This window comes from Pleurodeles waltl, chromosome 12 (genome assembly GCF_031143425.1).
Source record: "Pleurodeles waltl isolate 20211129_DDA chromosome 12, aPleWal1.hap1.20221129, whole genome shotgun sequence".
In the NCBI taxonomy this organism is placed as follows: domain Eukaryota; kingdom Metazoa; phylum Chordata; class Amphibia; order Caudata; family Salamandridae; genus Pleurodeles; species Pleurodeles waltl.
This window is the reverse complement of record NC_090451.1, coordinates 607,712,294-607,729,826: the sequence shown is the minus strand read 5'-3', so window position 1 is coordinate 607,729,826 and position 17,533 is coordinate 607,712,294. Positions and strand designations below refer to the sequence as shown.

The 17,533-nt window shown below is 44.7% G+C and overlaps 1 protein-coding gene across 3 annotated transcripts in view; it reads left to right on the top strand.

The window, feature by feature from the left end:
* The window catches only part of ARHGEF11 (Rho guanine nucleotide exchange factor 11), a 787,362-nt gene that overhangs the window by 522,301 nt on the left and 247,528 nt on the right, over positions 1–17,533 (top strand). The window lies entirely within an intron of this gene.

Below are 17,533 nucleotides of genomic sequence, written 5' to 3'. Positions count from 1 at the left end.
ACAGGAGGAGGTCACACTTGCACCACTGTTCCTAATAGTGCTAGTAGTCCCGGAGCTGTTCCTCCACCAAATTGCTAGGTCACTCCCAAGCCAAATCACACTACAAATGCAAGAAGTCCAAGTGGGATACCTCCGCCTCTTCACGCTCCAGATCAGGCGAGAAGCTGCGAAGTTGACACTCCAAAGTTCATGACTTGCAGGCATCTTCTGACTCCAAGCACCTCTTGAGGCTGGCCTGCCACACCCAGAGTTTTCCAGGCCATGGTCAATCACACTACATGTAGAGGCCTTCAAAAAGGCCATTCTGTAAATCTTGAGGTCAATACCAGCCCCCTTTGGAATGCCTTCAGGACTTATGGCGCCTCAAGGGACCTCCAGTCATACTTCTGCCGTAAGGTCTTGCCCTGGAGTCAGCTGACCCATCTGGGCCTACTTCAAGTTCCACCAGTTGCCTACAGTAAAAAAGGAAGGCTAATTTGTTGATAAACATCCTACAGCCCCCAGTTTCCGGGTCTGTTTTCTGATGTTGTAGAAAGTGGAGGCCTTTAAGGACTTCATGCTGTGCATTTTCTGCAATTTACTGATTCCCTCAGGTGTACCTTTGAGCCCCAAGGTTTGCTTCTGCCTTTATTCGGGCTTTTGCCTATAGGTTCTCCCTCTGCGCTATCTATGCCACTCGAACCTCCATAGAGTTTAGCATGAGCTCTGGTACCGACTTCAGTTCCAGTGCCACCATCTGCGCTATTTCCTTTGAAACAACAGCGGTGACCAACACTGGGGTAAAATTTCCGGCTCATTGTGCTTTCTGACTGAGAACAGAATCCACCACAACCTTCACTGAGGCTGCACCTAGCTTCCACTGAAGCACATTCCGCAGGCAACCCATTCAAATTCTGATACCTTGCCCTTACCACAAGTTAGGGCTCAAACTTTATTCAATCTTTTCGCCACTGATTCTGACAGTGACATTTTCAGTGACGGGAATGATTTTGACATCAAACATGATGAGGAAAATTGGTATGAAGAAATTCAAGATGCCAGTAGCCTGGATACTTCTCTAGATACTGGCCTCATTTCTCCTCCTGGTCCTGCCACCTAAGAGAGCACCTCCTTCGCTGTCATGCAGAGGGCAGCGGAAGTACTAGACCCACAACTCCTTTCTTACCATTGAAAGAGGCCCTAATGGATAGCCTCTTGGAGACTTGAGTGAAATAATGTTCAGAGCCCTCAGTTAGACTGGTTGCTCACCACCATTGTCCATCACCAGGCAACCCTGACTTTCTCACACAGCATCCCACACCGGAGAGCTTGGTAAAGTAAGAGAATTCTTTTGCAAATTATCTTTTCTTCCAAAAGCCATGCTCTGCATTCATTGAGTGCCAGGTGCCTCCTGGGCCGCTACTCCCATGCTTAATGGAACTCCGTGGCTCAAGTATTGCCTGCAATTCCTGGCGACCTCAGGGCCTCCCTGACCCAAGCTATCTAGGATGACTGCGAAACAGCAAAGTTTGTAATACTGTCTGCTTTGATCACGCCCAACTGTCTAGCTCAAGCAATGTGTACCTTTGTGGTACTCCAGCGCCACACCTGGATGAGGTCTAATGGATTCTCCAGGGATAGCCAGACTTCTTTGACAAACATGCCGTTCAATGGCTCTGGTCTTTTTCATGACAAGGTAGATTTGTTCCTGAAACGGTTGAAAGAAAGCAGCGCCATAGTACATTCCTCGGATTTTCCGGGCCACACCAAACAGTTTCACACACTTGTGGCATTATTAGGATGTTTCAGTTGCTGCAGCATCTGGCCGCTCAACCAGCAGAGCAGGCCTTTCAACCTTGCCAAGGCTGTGGTTAAAAAAGACATCAGGAACAACATGCAACGCAGTCCCACACCAGTGGAGCATCTGCAGCTTTAAAACATCTTTAGTGTGTCCTTGAAGGCAAAATGCTACCCTGATGGAGGCAGAATCCAATATTTCCTCCAAAGATGGCAAGTCCTCACTTCAAACAAGTGGGTCATTCAAATTGTACTGTGAGGCTATGCCCTCCCATTTCATTAATTTCCACTGCATTTTCCACCACCATAAGGGCAACTGACCAAAGACCATTTATCTGCCTTACGGCAGAAAGTACAGTACCTTGTCTCTAAAGAAATCAGAACTTAAAAGTAGGAATTGGGTGTTACTTCCTCTGTTTCCTTATGCCAAAGAAGGATGGAAGCTTTCCTCTTATTTTATCTCTTTGCCCTTTCAATGCCTTCATGTGGAAGGATTAGTAGACAATAATACGTTCATTTCTCGCACCCCAAGTAGATTGCAGAATCTATTGAACCATTCTGCCAAGTATTGCAAACTCCATTAGCTAGAAGTATACTCTAGAAAAACAAAGATAATGGTTTTAAAAGTTCACACGTCCTTTAAAGGGGATTTCTGCTGGTGGGGGAGGAGGGGACTAAACTCGAGCAAGTAGATAATTTTGACTACCTGTGAGTTAGGGTTGATAAATCCGCGAACAGGAGGGCCCAATTTCTGAAATCCGAGTTGACCTTCACCCATAGCACTTCTGCAATCATCAAAAAATGCAAGACAACTCTCAAGTCTCTCTCTCCTGTAATTAAGATCTACAAGTCCAGGGCTCAATTAGCATCTCTTTATAGCTCAGAAACTTGGACCATAGGGAATTTGAGTCGCTTACTGTCTAAAGAAAATAACTTGATAAAATTGATGTTAAAAGTACACAGACAGTCCCAATATTTTTTGACACAGGCCTTAAAAGGATAGACAACCAGGAAAGACTGAAGCTGATACTATTCTGGATCAGAATCTGGTCCACTCCATAACTGGCCACGTACAGACTGGCACTCGAGAAGGTCATTAGCCTAGGGAATAGTGGGTCCATCGCTTGGTACCTTAAAGAGCAACTGGAAATGCTAGGATTGGGTATGTATTGGTCTAACCCGTTCTCAAGAAAAAGCAACAGAAAAGCAATTGTGAAAGAAAAATGCTGTTCTGATATAATTGATCATTACCATTGGGATGCTAAGGTGGGTAGATTGGTTGAAGAGTTCCTGTTCAAGTCCATTCCCAAATTAGAAATGTACATGGATGCATACATTCCACCTCTATCACAAACTTTGCTTTTAAAATTAAGACTTGGCACTTTGTCCGTGACTACCTTCACCTATAAATGGGACTCCAGATCATTTAAAAGCAAAAACTGGCAGTTTTGCACCTTCAGTGTTGAGGGCACAGACCATGTTCTATTCTTTTGCCCTGCTTGCACCAAACCTAGGAGAACATGGCTGAAACCTATCTGTACTAGACTTGGAGTGGATTGCTACAGGGTAGTCTTTCGAATTCCTAGGACAGATTTCAGTACTTCAATCATATTAGGCCTACGTAGCTATCTTCAAGCTGAATGGCAAATGTTTTCGTTCTACCCTTGTAGCACTCTACACCATCCACTGGTTTGCCACCTGAATAAAGCTGATTGTCATAAATGAAACAGAACACACTTTATTTTAGCACTTTAACCCACTATACCAATTACCTACCTCTAGATACTAGGGTTAACATAAATTGGATGTACTAGTCTCCAAACCTCTTATGCAGAGTACTTTTAGTATGATGTATAGGTAAGTGATTATCTCTTATTTAAAGACACGCCAAGGGCTGGAGTTTTGAAAAACATATATTTTTAATCTTCAACACCTGGCATAGCTAGTATTTGTGTAGGACAGTCACCATACTTATAGGAGCACATGAGTGACCATGCATTGAGGTTTTTGTTCTCCCTTGTATTAGCTCGTGAAACTGTACACAGAGTAAATGCTGTTTTACATTGATGCTCTGGCCCTAGGCTTGTAAAACCGTACTAGTACCTCTATTAGTTTATTGCATTTGCACTCTTCAGAAATTTTTATGATAATAATTATTGTCTTGCTTGTTTGATGCACATTCCATTGCATTTCTAGCCTAGCTTATTAAGCACTTTATTGTCAGTTGGAGACATGCTATTATACATCTATTTGCACGCCACCCACTGTCACTTTTCACAAATCTGTAATTATGTAACCTGTGCCTATTAGAACTTGTATTACCAGACGATATTTAACTGCTTTTAAATCTATGGTTGCTGTTTTCATGTTGTAGTTTTATGGCCTTTCGGCTGAAATAAAGTTTTTGAATGAATGAACGAAAAATGCTAAATGTTCACGCTATTTCAAGTCGTGCCTTCTGTAGATCCCAGAGTCTATATGGTGGTGTTGAATAGGCAGGATTCTGATTTCCATATTAACGTCCTGCAAGCCCATATGTTCACTGTGGGCCATGAACATTTTTAGTTTGCAGTGTTTCCATTTAGCCTCACCAGTGCTGCTCTGAGTTTAAGCAATTGATGGCGTTTGTCACACCACACCTTTACAGGTTACTGGTTCAAGTTTTTCCCTACCTTGCCAACTGGCTTTTGAAGGTGGACTCACCCCAAGGAGCCGTCAGTCACCTCCCAACCATGGCGAACCTCCTAAAATTGTTGAGGTTCACTACCAATGTGCTGGAACCATTCTGGATATGGTAAAGTTTTGCACATTTCCTCGGGAGCGGAGGGTCCGGTATATTATGGCTATGGTCCTGATGTTTCTGCCTCTGTCCTGTATCTCAATCTGAACAACTCTGAGGCTGCTAGGATTGTTGTTTCCCTGCCGCTTGCTGATCAGACTTACCAGATGGTACATGCGGGCTCTGCACTGGGACCTCAGTCCCATGTAGCACAGTACCTGGGAAATCTGTCAGATTGTATCTAGATTTCGGAGGTGAATGCAAGCAGCCTGCGCTGGTGGCTACTGGACTGCGATTGGACGGATGCATCACTTCTGGATTCGCGATACAATCCTGGGAGAGGTGGAGATCAGAGGCCTCCGGTCTTCGATGGATACTTGACTCCCCATCAGTTTGTTGTATTTGAAAGCAATTAGCTTGTTGTTAAAGGCCGTCCTGCCTACCATCAGAGGAAGGCTGATTTAAGTGCTCATGAACAACATCATCACCATGTGGTACTGCAACAGATAAAGTAAGGTGGGGTCTTGGGTCCTGTGCCAGGGGGCTGTATGTCTGTCGAAGTGACTGTACCACCTGGGAATTTCTCTGATGGTGAACAAACTCCAGGGCAGACTAACTCAGATGCCGACCCTTAATGGATTACAAATGGCAGTTACTCATGTAGGTGGCTCAGATTGTTTTCCAGCAATACAAAGAGCCCTGGCTTTATCTTTTCACCAGGTCTGAGCACGCTCAATGTCAGTATTTTTTGTGCGCTGGACTTTAAAAAACTGCTCTCGCTCAGAGACATTACATCTTTAGTGGAGCTCGGGACTAATGTATGTCTTCCTGCCGCTGCCTCTCCTACCCTGAATTCTGAGGAAGATCATGAATAACCAGACCCAAGTCATCGTAGTGGCACCGGATTGGGCCAGGAGAGGAGAGTGTGGTACCTGAAACTCCTTGCCATGAGTATCTGTCCTCTGATCAAGCTGCCACTTCTGGCAAATCTTCAATCACAGCAGCAGGGCAGTGTACTGCACCCGGCCTGGCACAATTTGCATCTCCATGTTTAGAAAATGAGCACAGCTGTTAACCTCCTTTAGCCTTTCCAATGAGGTTATTTTGACAGAGTATCGTTCCTCAACAAAATTGATGTACACCAGTTTGAAGCAGGTAAATGGCTTTGTGCGCCACTTGACAAAGTGATCCAGTACAAACCAATTTGCACATTTTTTGTTGTTTGTTTTGACTTTGGCCCAGGAGGGGCACTGTTAAGGCTGTCAGACATTTTTTACTTTTTTGCACGTAACAGGTCTTCTGCCTTTATTTAAGTCAACTGTTTGTTGGTGAGATTTTTGAAAGGATGCAATACTTTCAGTCACAGCTTGAGTTGAACCTTGTTTTCACCTTTTTGATGTGCACCCCTTTTGAACTGTTGCACAGTTGACAGTACTTATCATTGCCATATCATCAGCTATGCTTGTGAGTGAGTTGTAAGACTTTCTGTCAACCCAACATTCTTCCTAGATAAGTAGGTGGTAAGATCAGAGGTTCTTTTCTACCAATGACATCGGTGCGGAACCACTCACGCCACCTCTTGACACGCAGAAGTAAAATACTTCTTTAAAGTTTCCAGATCCAGTCTGGCATCTGGATACTACTCACAAGGGGAGGAATCTACAGTTAGAAAGAGTATTCAGCTCAAACATACTTACCAGCATTAACTGACTTTTTCTGTGGGCTGGCCTTAATGCAACAGACTGTTTGGGCCAGGCCATAAGCATCCATTTTAGTGATCAGGCATCATGCTTGCCTGCAGTACTGTGTTTTCCAGTGACGACCAAGTGTCTCTACTGGACATGCCCTTCAACGGATCCAGGCACTTTCTGGAAAAGAACTAATCGACCCCCACCCACGAATTGCTCTTACTGGTACACCAGTTTCACCAGAAGTACAAAAATTACAGAGGCCTATCAACTTCTTCCCTTCAGTTTGCCCAGAATATATGCAACCCCAAAGGCCTTGGGCACTATCAAGGGCAGCAATCTTAAAAAACCTCCTCTTCCGCCTCATCAGTCACTTCAATTTTACCTTTCCTAACCATTCTTAACCGGTAGGAAGCAGGTTTCGATTTTTTCCTTAACCGGTTAAAATTCCATCATTTCATACTGGTGGGACTCCCGTTCCTACTTGAATGGTAGCAGATCATGCAGCTTGCCTTCTGCAGGGGGTTAAGCCTCTTTTTACTATTGGAGACCATCAAGAGGGTACTAGAAACTGAAGAGGAGAGTTAGTCCAACAACTTCCTGTTGCCCAAGAAGGTTCGATGCCTCAAGCTGATTTTGGATCTTTCGCCCCAAAAACTTTGAATTCTCAGTTTACCTCAGGTTCTCACTGACTTGAACCTGGGTGTTTGGATGGTATCCTTGAATTTGCACAACACATAATTCCATGTGCAGTCCTGTATTATTACAGATGCTATCTTCAGGGTGTGGTAGGGGCAGAGCAGTTTGTAATGGTACCCTTTGCCCTTGCCTCCATCACCTGGCTTTACGAGGGGGGCTGATGATGATGTTGGTGGTCCACCTTCTCAGATTGCGAGCACGTGTTACCATAACTTGGAGAGGCTGTTCAAGGTGGATCACCTCTGAGCGAAGACTGTCTTTCTTTGTCCCCATAGGTTTCCCATATGCATATCGAAGTTGTGCAGCATAGACAGCTTGTAGATTTCCATATTATGCACATATCCTGCCATCTACTGGTTGTGGTTGGAAAGTGCTGCTTGTTTTGTTTTTTTCATTTTTTTTAAATGGGTGTATGTGAAACCAGATCCATCTGAAAGAGACATCTAGTTGCAGATGCCTTACCATAGACGTCAATCTGGATCTGGAGATTTTTCATACCACTTCTGCTCAGAGTACTCAAGAAGTTCAGTAATAACCGGGCCCAAGTCATTCTTGTGGCTCTGGACTGGGCACAGAGAGTCTAGTATCCCAAGCTACTGAGCATGGTCATCGATCCTCCGATCAGACTGCTGCTTTGGGAGGATCATCTGTTGCAGCAGCAGGGGAGGGTTCCCCACCTGAATTTGTCCAGCATTCACCTTCTTGCGTGGAGATTGAGTGGCGACAATTGACAGCTTTTGACCTTCCGCCCGAAGTCTGTAAAGTAATCTTGGCAGCCAAGCGTCCCTCCACCAAAAATGGTATATGCCTGTTGTTGGAATAAATTTGTGGCATGGTGCACAGACAAGTCTGTTGACCCCCTTTTTGCCCCTCTTTCCGAGTTACTGTTGTTTATCCTTTCTCTGGCACAACAGGGCTCTTCCATGGGCACTCTCACAGATTATGTATATGCTATTTCTGTGTTTTTGAGGTTGCCTGATCTACCTTCTTTGTTTAAGACTGCTATTGTAACTAGGTTCCTCAAAGGTCTTACTCATCTTTTGACCCTCTCCACAATTATCCCCTCAGGCTTCTCACCTTGAAAACAGCCTTCCTTGAGGCCATTACCTCTGCCCGCAGGGTGAGTGAGCTGCAGGCATTGTCATTTAAGGCACCCTACCTTTCCATTTATCCTGAAGAAGTGGTGCTTCGCACTAGGACTTCCTTTTTGCCAAAAGTGGTCACACCCTTTCATTTAGGCCAATCCATCCCCTTTCCTACCTTTTCTGCATACCCACATCCTTCTTATGAAGAAGAAAGACTCCACTGCCTGGACCCAAAAAGAGCATTGGTGCTCTACCTTGATCGCAGCAAAGAGTCCTAGGTGGATGATCAACTTTTTGATTGTTATGTGGGTACGAAGAAAGGTTGGGCAGGCAGAATCAACCCATCTCCTGAAGGGTCATACTCTGCATTAAAATCTGTCCTGCACTGTCCAAGATGCAACCACCTGAAGGTTTGCGTGCTTATTCTGCAAGAACTACACCTGCAACCACTGAGTGAGAATGCAGAGTTCCAGTCCTTTACATCTGTCACGTGGCAGCGTGGTCATCTCTGCACACGTTTACCAAACATTACTGCCTGGCCAGTCAGATCTGTAGGGACTAGTTCTTTGCCCGTTCGGTCTTAGACCTATGCGACTAGTTGTCTCTATCAGATGGACAAGTTGCTTACCTTCTGTAGCGCCTTATCTGGTAGAGATAATATCTAGTTGCAGATTCCTTACCACCCTATCTTTCCTCCCCTCTATGAGAACTGATTTATGGGAAAAGGGATTTTTCTTTCAGGGGCTTAGTTTTGGCGAACCAGTAGTGTGTTTCCTTATGGTTCTGCACATCTGGCGTGGAAAGTCATAAAAAGAAACTGACATCAGTGCGCTGGAGTGGCACCCATATAGGGCCTGCAATGTCATATTTAGCATGGACACAGAGCAAATCGATGTCACCTAACAGCGTGCAGGGGTACCTCTCAAGAAAAATCTCCAGATCCAGGATGACCCTTGGGGAAATTCTAAGGTGAGGAATCTGCAGCTAGATATTGTCTATACCAGATAAGACGTTACCAAAAGTAAGTAACTTGCCCATCTGGCTTGGGCTACAACCCCCTTGGTGCGTGTGCAAGCTCTCAGATTATGTTTTCCACCCTGGGGATCAGAGGTACCTTTCACACTGCGGAGAAAATAGATAAGCAGAGAGGTGCAAGAAAGGAAGCCCGCCAGAAGCATCAAGGAGATAGAAGAAAGGTTGCATGAGGGGCTATTCTTGAGCATAGGAGCTTGTTTGCCACTACTCACATTATTCCTCATGCAACAGCACAAGTTATTTCCCTGCCTTTTTTAAATACTCTCCAGGTATTTGGGAGCTTTTATGCAGGGAACTGAAGATTCTTCCGAAAACTATAAAGGACAATTAAAGAATTTACTCTTTACTATACTATAGGAGCTTGACCATGGGTGAACTGCTCCATGCATGAGCGTAAAACTTTCAAAATGCTTCATGGAAGCATTTAGCAAATTTGGTAAACATCAGCATGCCTAAGATGTCTGTACTTATTGCAATGTGCTGTTATGCTCAATGTGCAGCTTTATATTGGTTTGTAACGCACATAAAGGTTTTATAGGTGAACCCCACCAATGTCATAATTTTATAGCTTGACTCTTCCAGGTTCACATATGACCCTCCCACCTCTCCGGTGAAGGAGTAAACATAAGAATTAATCAAATAAATTAATTAAATAAAAGTGTGACTGTAATAATAGGGAAACTCAGGACAGGGCTCCTGAACCCAGGGTGGTACATAAATGCATTATAAGGACAAATTAATAGCACAACAAAATGCTACACGTCTTCATAAAGATGTCATATGTATTCAACTTCGTAGTTCATAAATAAATAAATAAATAAAGGATTAAATAATAAAGTATAAGACTACAGATATTACTATTCTTTTGATAGTGGGCCAAAAATATGTATACTACACCATAGGTGGGACACACAACAAGCACTGCTTTGAAAATAAACTTTTTTGTAGGTCACGTAACTCTGAACTCTTACCACAATAAAGACATAAGAGTGATATTATGCTTGTTCAACAGGCATTCACAGTCGCGCGCACACACAGGGTTTTAGCCCAAGCCAGAATGATCTGTTTTTCATACACCCATTTAAAAAAAAAAGAAAAACAAAACAAGTCACACTTTCGGACTCCAACCACTAGATGGCAGGATATATGCATAGTATGTGAATCTAGAAGAGTCCAGCTGCAAAACCGGTGTTACAGGTAAATAACTAGTTTCTTCTTCTCATGTAGATATTTAGAATTTCATTCATAGGGACATCAGACCTTTGTGGTATTAAAAGCCTTCCCACCCTGGTATTGAGCCCAGGACATACATAGTTTGTGATCAATTATGTGTCTCATTGAAGTCGGTTCTGAGGCTTATAGGACTACTATTCATATACATTATTCTGGTTCCTGTGTGTTTGCTGGTACATGTGGACTTTGCAGTGTAACCTCCATTTCCAGTGGACGCAACATCACGTCTGTCTTTAGGACATCTTTGTTATAAACTGGGTTACTGGTTGAGGGGGTTGAAACCCAACACAAGCAGCAATTGCAATCTCTGCTAGGGTGAAATAAAAGCAGACCTCTAATTAACCTGTGCTTAACCCTCTGATAGCTTGGCACTAGAAGTCAGGCTTAACTTAGTGGCAAAGTGTAAGTATTAATGCAGCACTTCAAACAGTAATGAGGTGAAAATACAGAACAAGAAAAATCTCACATCAGTTTAGAAAAATGTGAGTGAAATTTAATAAATTGAACCCAAACTACAAACATCCAATGAGTAGAGCCGGAGATATTCATTTTCAAATTTTGAAGTCAAAGTAGTTCATAAAAGCTCAAAGTGCCGACTGTGATTAGCTGGTTGCGCCAGACTGGGACAAAGTCATAAGTTCAGGTCCCCCACAATGGAGTGCAGGCTGGATACAGGGAGCCAGTAAGGCTGCTGAACAAAATATTGTAAATCCTGGTTTGTAAAGCATTGCAAGATCCTGTGACAAGGTTGCGTCGTCCAATGGTGGTTCCGTAGCCAATGATGCCGTCAACCAGGGGCTTGCTGTGCAAAGTCCTGCATCGAAGATGCTTCTTGCTCCAGCAGTTCCAAAGAAGCTGCGGGCTGTGATGTGGAGTCTTGTGTTGTTGTCGAGGATTCCTTCGATGAAGGCTTGTGATGCGAAGGCCTGCAAATGGATGTGTTGCGCAGTGGGTGTTCCGGGGACACTGCGTGCTGCGATGCAAGGTTCGACATTGAGGGATGCGTCCCACTGCCCATTCCATTTTGGCATCGTACTGCATCGGTTCTGCTCACAGGACCACAGATAGGCTGGCAGAGCACCATCAAGCCTACTTCTAATGGTCCAGGACTGGGGTGACACCACTTTAGGGGTAAGACTCCCTGAAGGAAGAGTCCAGGTCCTGGGTTTGAGATCGAACCTTTTCTGTCCCTGAGGCTCTGATCAGAAAGCCAGCCAACTAGCCCTTGGAGTTACTCTGGTGGTTCTAGGTTCAAGTTGTAGTTCCAGTCCTTTCACTCAGGCAGCAAGGCAACATAGTAGCAGTCATTCTTGCAGAGCAGAACATCAGTCTTGAGCCTTCCACAGGTCCAGAGGTATACTGGAGAGTTGAGTCTGAGGGTCGAATATTTGTACCTGGTGCCCATTTTGAAGTAGGAGAAGGCCCTGGAGGTTTCTGTGACCATAGGTGCTTGTATTTTCCTACCTCCTTGCCCTGGCCCGAGCTTGTCTAAGGTCTCAATAGAATTGTGTCAAAACCCTTTGAGTGTGTGTTGGGCGTAGCCTTTGTGATAAGTGTGGTAGGTGATAGCTCCATCCCTTCATCAAGTCAGAGATGGCCCATCCTTCCAGCACTTATGCTCCTTTGCTTCATTGTCTGGGATTAATAATAATACTCCAGGATCTGTAAAACGTGGCAAATCAGCTGTGAGCATCTCAAGGTGCTGCATTGTAGGTAGAGGGAGATTAAGTGATTTGCCCACAATCACAAGATGCTAAGCCAATGCCAAGACTTGGACCTGGTTCCGCCAGCTCCAAAGTCGGCAGCTCAGGCCATTATGCCACCCCTCTCACCCTTCATATACAAAGACCAACTGCCAGCCACACCTTGTCATGTGACCCAGGAACCAGGTTGCATGCACCAAATAGACAAGAAAATGCAAACTTTCTAAAAGTGGCATTTACAAAATTGTCGTAAAATCATATTTTACCATCCAATTCCTTAGACACCAAACTCGACCTGCTTACCTAATCCCACTTGAAAGTTATCACTTAAAAGTAATAAGATAACCCAGTTTATTCTATATGAGAGGGAGATAGGTATTGAAGTAGTGAAAAAAAAGAGTTTTTCACTACAAAGACATGTAAAAGTTAATAGTACAAGTCCAACTTTTAAAATACACTGCTCCCTAATCCCTGTCACTCAGCATAGTAATGATGGTCTTAAGCTTGTTTGGCACCTAAAGGAACCAAGGGCTCCCCTCACCCTACTTTTGAAGGCCTCTCTCAAGGTGTTTCATATTTTTAACAATTTTATTTTGTATTTTCAAGAGAAAACAAGTGGCTATGCCACATCATATAGTTCTGGTACGAATAATAGTTCTTGCGCATAAATGGCGGGAAAAGCAGATCACTTATACCCACATGTAATGAGAAAATCAATTCTAAATACAACCTCCACCCCGTCATTCACATAAAAATTTCATTACAACAGATCCATCACCAGGTTCACAAGAGGACATAATGTGGATGTCAGATGTGCGTTGTGTTTTAGACCTCGTTATACACAGTCCTCTTTCCCATTTAGTCATTTGATGTGAGTAGTAAAGGGATGCCAGAAAGCATTGTATTTGGTCACCCAGTCTCAGATGATAGCAGTCAATTTTTCCATGGCACAGATGGACCAAACTGTCCCCCACCATGTATTTAAAGAAGGAGGAAGTGGTTGCTTTCACATCTGCGCCACACATAGTTGTACTGTGAGGAGTTGATGGGAGAGTAGGTGGCCCTGAGGGGTGATTGTGGAGAAAATTCTATTGGTCACTGGATTGCCCAAAAGAATCGTTAGTGGTTCAAGTGGAAGATCGATGTTGGTGATGATCTGCTCTGGATCTCAACCCAAAATAACTGAATCACTGGCATGACCACCATGTATGTATAAACGTGCCCCTCTCCTCACATTCTTTCTAGCACAAATCCAAACCCCTAAACGTCTTGGCTAATCCAACGGATGTAAGATACCATTGAGTTACTATTATATAGGATTTATGTTTATAGTGGATGCAAATCGAAGACTCAACCACTCTTTGCCAAATGCCCCCCACGTGTCTTCAGATATCTCTGTAGCCAGTTCCCTTTCCCACTGCAACAAATAAGTGTATTTTTTGGAAGGAGTCAACAATAAAAGGTATTGGTAGAGCCACTATATGCCTTTAAGGTGCACGTTATTGAGATAGTAAAACTTTATGGGTACGTCATCACACTGAAAAGCCACACCTTCTGGGTGGGGGGGACTGCCTTCCCAGTGAAGTCCTATACTCAATCTAAAGCTCTCTCGTCTAGTTAGGACAAATTTACTAAGTCACCATTGTCGTTAAAGTTGCCCAGGATGTGGGAATGCACCTGAACCCAGCAAAAAGAGCCAGGGTGGGTCACGCCCAGAGTAAAGTCAGATTTATGTGTCAGGAGTGTGAGTCTAAAAGGGTAAGTCGGGAATGCCCTACTCTGTCTTACCTCTCTCCAGTAAGCTAGTATGATCAAAGTCAATAGTGGGTGGGATTTTGCCTCAAATGATGTTGGGAGCCACAGCAGCCCCTGCAGGGGGAAGGGATAAAAAAACCTGTTCCACTTGAGCCCAGGACTTTCTGTCAGGGTTGTGGTTCCAGTCCAGGGAAGGATGGAGTTGTACTGCTAGAATATAAGCAGAAACATCTGGGAAGCTCAGTCCACCCTTCGAGACAGGTTTGCTGAATGTTGCTCTCATCACTCGTAGGGACATGCCTCCATACAAAATCTAAAATTTTAATTCGGTTATGTTTACAAAGAGACGGAGCCAGGGCCAACGTAAGGTTTGGAGGACGTACAACAGTTGGGGCATAAAGTTCATTTTCTAACTATTAAGTCTGCCCAAACATGAGATCTAAAGTTTCCCTCAACAATACAGATCCTTGAAGAGGGACATGAGGAAGGGGGTATGTTACAGGAGCATAAGTCTTTGTCAGGGACGGCAAATAAATCCCCAGGTAAGTAATGGCTAGCATCTCCTATTGAAAGCCTCCCCTTCTAATAGGGTCATTTAGGCTGGTTTGGGGATCAGCAACACCCATGCCGCTTATTAGAATTGAAGCCCGATACCTGGGACTCCATCAGCACTGGGACTGTGGTGTTGGTGTTCTTTATAAAGCAGAGGATGTTCTCTGCGAATAAGGCAAGCTTATGTTCTATACTGTTGACTACCACTCCATTAATATGAGGGTTAGCCAGTATCTTATCTACAGATAGGTCCATCATGAAAGCATATATTGAGGGGAATAAGCAGCATCCCTGACAAGTGCTCCGTGTAAGCCAAATTGACTGGGGGAAGGAGCCATTGATTTTGAGCTTAGAGGTAGGTCTTCAAAAGTTGGCAAGGATAAATGTTTTCATTTTGAGCCCTAAGTGGATTCTTTTCAGAACTTTAGTGAGGTAACTTCAATCTACCCTATCGAGTGCCTTCTCAACGAGTAGAAGGGCCATAGGTTGGTGTCGCCGCTTGGCTGCTTTAATAAGGGCTACCACCAGCCGTGTATAGTCATGCCTGCCTGTTGCAGATGAAGCCCAATTGTGTCGGAGCGATTATAGTTGGCCATTCGTGGTGCAGGCGGGCAACCAGGATGGAAGCAAACCACTTCAGGCGGGTTTACCCAGTTTCAAGAGGAGAGTAATGTGTGACTCCAGCATGATATCCATGCCCAATCCAGATGTCAAAAATGAATTAACAACATGTACTAGAGGCTCCATCAGGAGAGCGGCATAAGCTTTATAAAATGTGGCAGTATAGCCATCAGGGCCAGGTGTCTTACGTCAAAGTAAATTACTGATTACTTCTCTAACCTCATCCGGGCTAATGTTGTCTTCTAGGTGGTGCAGTGTCTCAGATCTGTCCAGGGGGATGAATGCGCTCAGGTAGTCATCTTGATGTTGGGCATCGAGTTGTTGGGCCTCATAGAAAGTGGAGTAATAATTGCTAAAAACCTCAAGGATTTCCGCCATCCATCGACGGAGGCATCCCTCTTCGTCCAGAAGCTCCCTAATGAGATTGTGAGTGGAGTGGATCCGTAGTTTATGAACTATAATTTAGATAGGAAATGTTCAAGCTCTCCTCTAAGCTGATGTAGGTCGCGCAAAGTCTTTTGGGAGTCCCCATCCTGTGTGGGGGCTCTGCTTGTCATATCTGAGTCTCTAACTCCTGTTGGTGAAGTTTATTCGCCCTTTTTTTTTTTTTTTAAACAATATTATTTTGCATTTTTAAGAAAAAGGAAAAGGAACAAGACTTGCAATGCGGTTCCATTGGAAGCAGTATGCATTCTTCCTGGGAATAGGATATATAGTCCACTTACTATGAACCACAATTAGAGGAACCAAGGAGATCGTACCCCGCTCAAATGGGATATTGTATGTAAACAAGCATGTTGCAACATCACGGCAATCTGTGGACAACAAGCATTTTCAATGCAACAGGTCTCGCATTTCTCCGAGTTAGAGCTATTAGCAGTTGTAAACTCCCAACCAGACTTTTCTTGTCTCATTAAATGGGAAAAAAAGAGCATGATTGCGCTGCTGCACTTCACTCGTAGTGAAACCTATCGGCAAAAGTGCAATTATCTTCGTAACCAGCAAAAGTGCAATTAACTATGTAACAGGGTCGATGTCATGCAAAGTTCTGACTTCTGCACAGCGAGATCGCGCTGCGAAAAAAGTGAAAAAGTAGCCCACAAACCGGACCGAAACAGCGAGCCTTGTATGTTTTCAGTACTTGGACGCTGCGCTCGAGGAGGGCTAATCACCGGAAAAGGCATGACGTATGCGCGCCTTCCACCAATGGAAGCAGGCAGATTTTAAAAGGGAAGCCCATGAACCTATGAAATACACTGCCGTGACATGGACGGAGCTCTGAGCGCTTTTCTAACTACTACAGCGTCTCGCAAGCGATACACATACGCAAGCGCATGCTAGCGCAGGCTCAGCCCTAAAAAGGGAAGGGGTGGTGGGAGAGAAGTAGTACAGAAGATGCAACATCAAGTAAAGCGTATATTGTGGTACGGGTCATAGGTCACCAGATCCCTCCTCAAGATCAAACGAGGACATGAGGTGTATGTTGAATGCACACAGTGTTTTAGACATTGTCATATGGAGCCACCCTGCACACTGCAAATGCTTGATATCAATAGCACAGGGCTGCCATTTGGCTTCCAATTTGGCCACTTGGTAGCGGAAGATGGCGGTCGTTTTTTCCATAGCATAGAGGGACCAAACCTTTCCCCACTACATGTTCAGAAAGGAGGAACTGGTTGCTTCCACATTTGAGCCACACTCCGCTGTGCCTCTAGAAACGAGTGGGATAGCAAGCATCCGTGAGGGGTTGTCATGGGAAGGATTTTATTGGCCCCCGGGTCGCCCTGAAGGATCATTAATGAGTGGGAATTGGATATTTGTGATGGTCTGGATTGTATGCTGAATCTCCACCCAGAAAGTGTGACTAAGTGGGCATGACCACCAAGTAGGTAGAAATGTTCCCCTCAACCCTTCCAACACAAATCTGAGCACCAGAACATCCTGGCAAGCCTAACAGGCATGAGGTACCAGAGGGTCAGTAGTTTATTAGCGTTCTCTTTATAGTGGATGCACATCGACAACTGCGCTGCCCTCACCCATATGGCTCCCCAGGTGTCATGTCATTGGTCGCAGGGGCACCGGAGTCTAAACTTCCGCCCTGGGTTTGGGGGAGAGGCTGTGATTACCCTTCTGTTAGGTGCGAGGCATCAGGCATATGAAGCATGTCCTTTATTGAGGAGGAGTGATGGGGCTTTGATTTGTTCATCGTCATTGCAAGGCCAGAGCAGCCAAAATCCATTCTCCCTATGGCCTATAAGCAACAAGGGTGACAAGGGCTAGTTCATAAGGATCTGGTCCTGGGGCAAGACTCCGTTGTCACTGTGATCCTTAGGGTATCCTCAGCTTATGTCCAATCCACCCCGTGCTGTCAGGGAATTGTAGGATATGAAATTAATTTTTGGATATAACTTTTGCAGTGTGGGCAGCCTGTGGGCAGCTGTCAGTGGGGACATCAGTCAGACGGTGGCCGGTGGTAGGCTTTGGCCGCAGGGGGTGGGGGGCGTGTGAGGCCTTTAGATTGTCAGGATAGCCTCTGTCAAAACGTGAAGTCTACTTGTGGGCCTCTCTTCCTCCCTGCCCCACCTCCAACCACCCCCCACAGGCCTT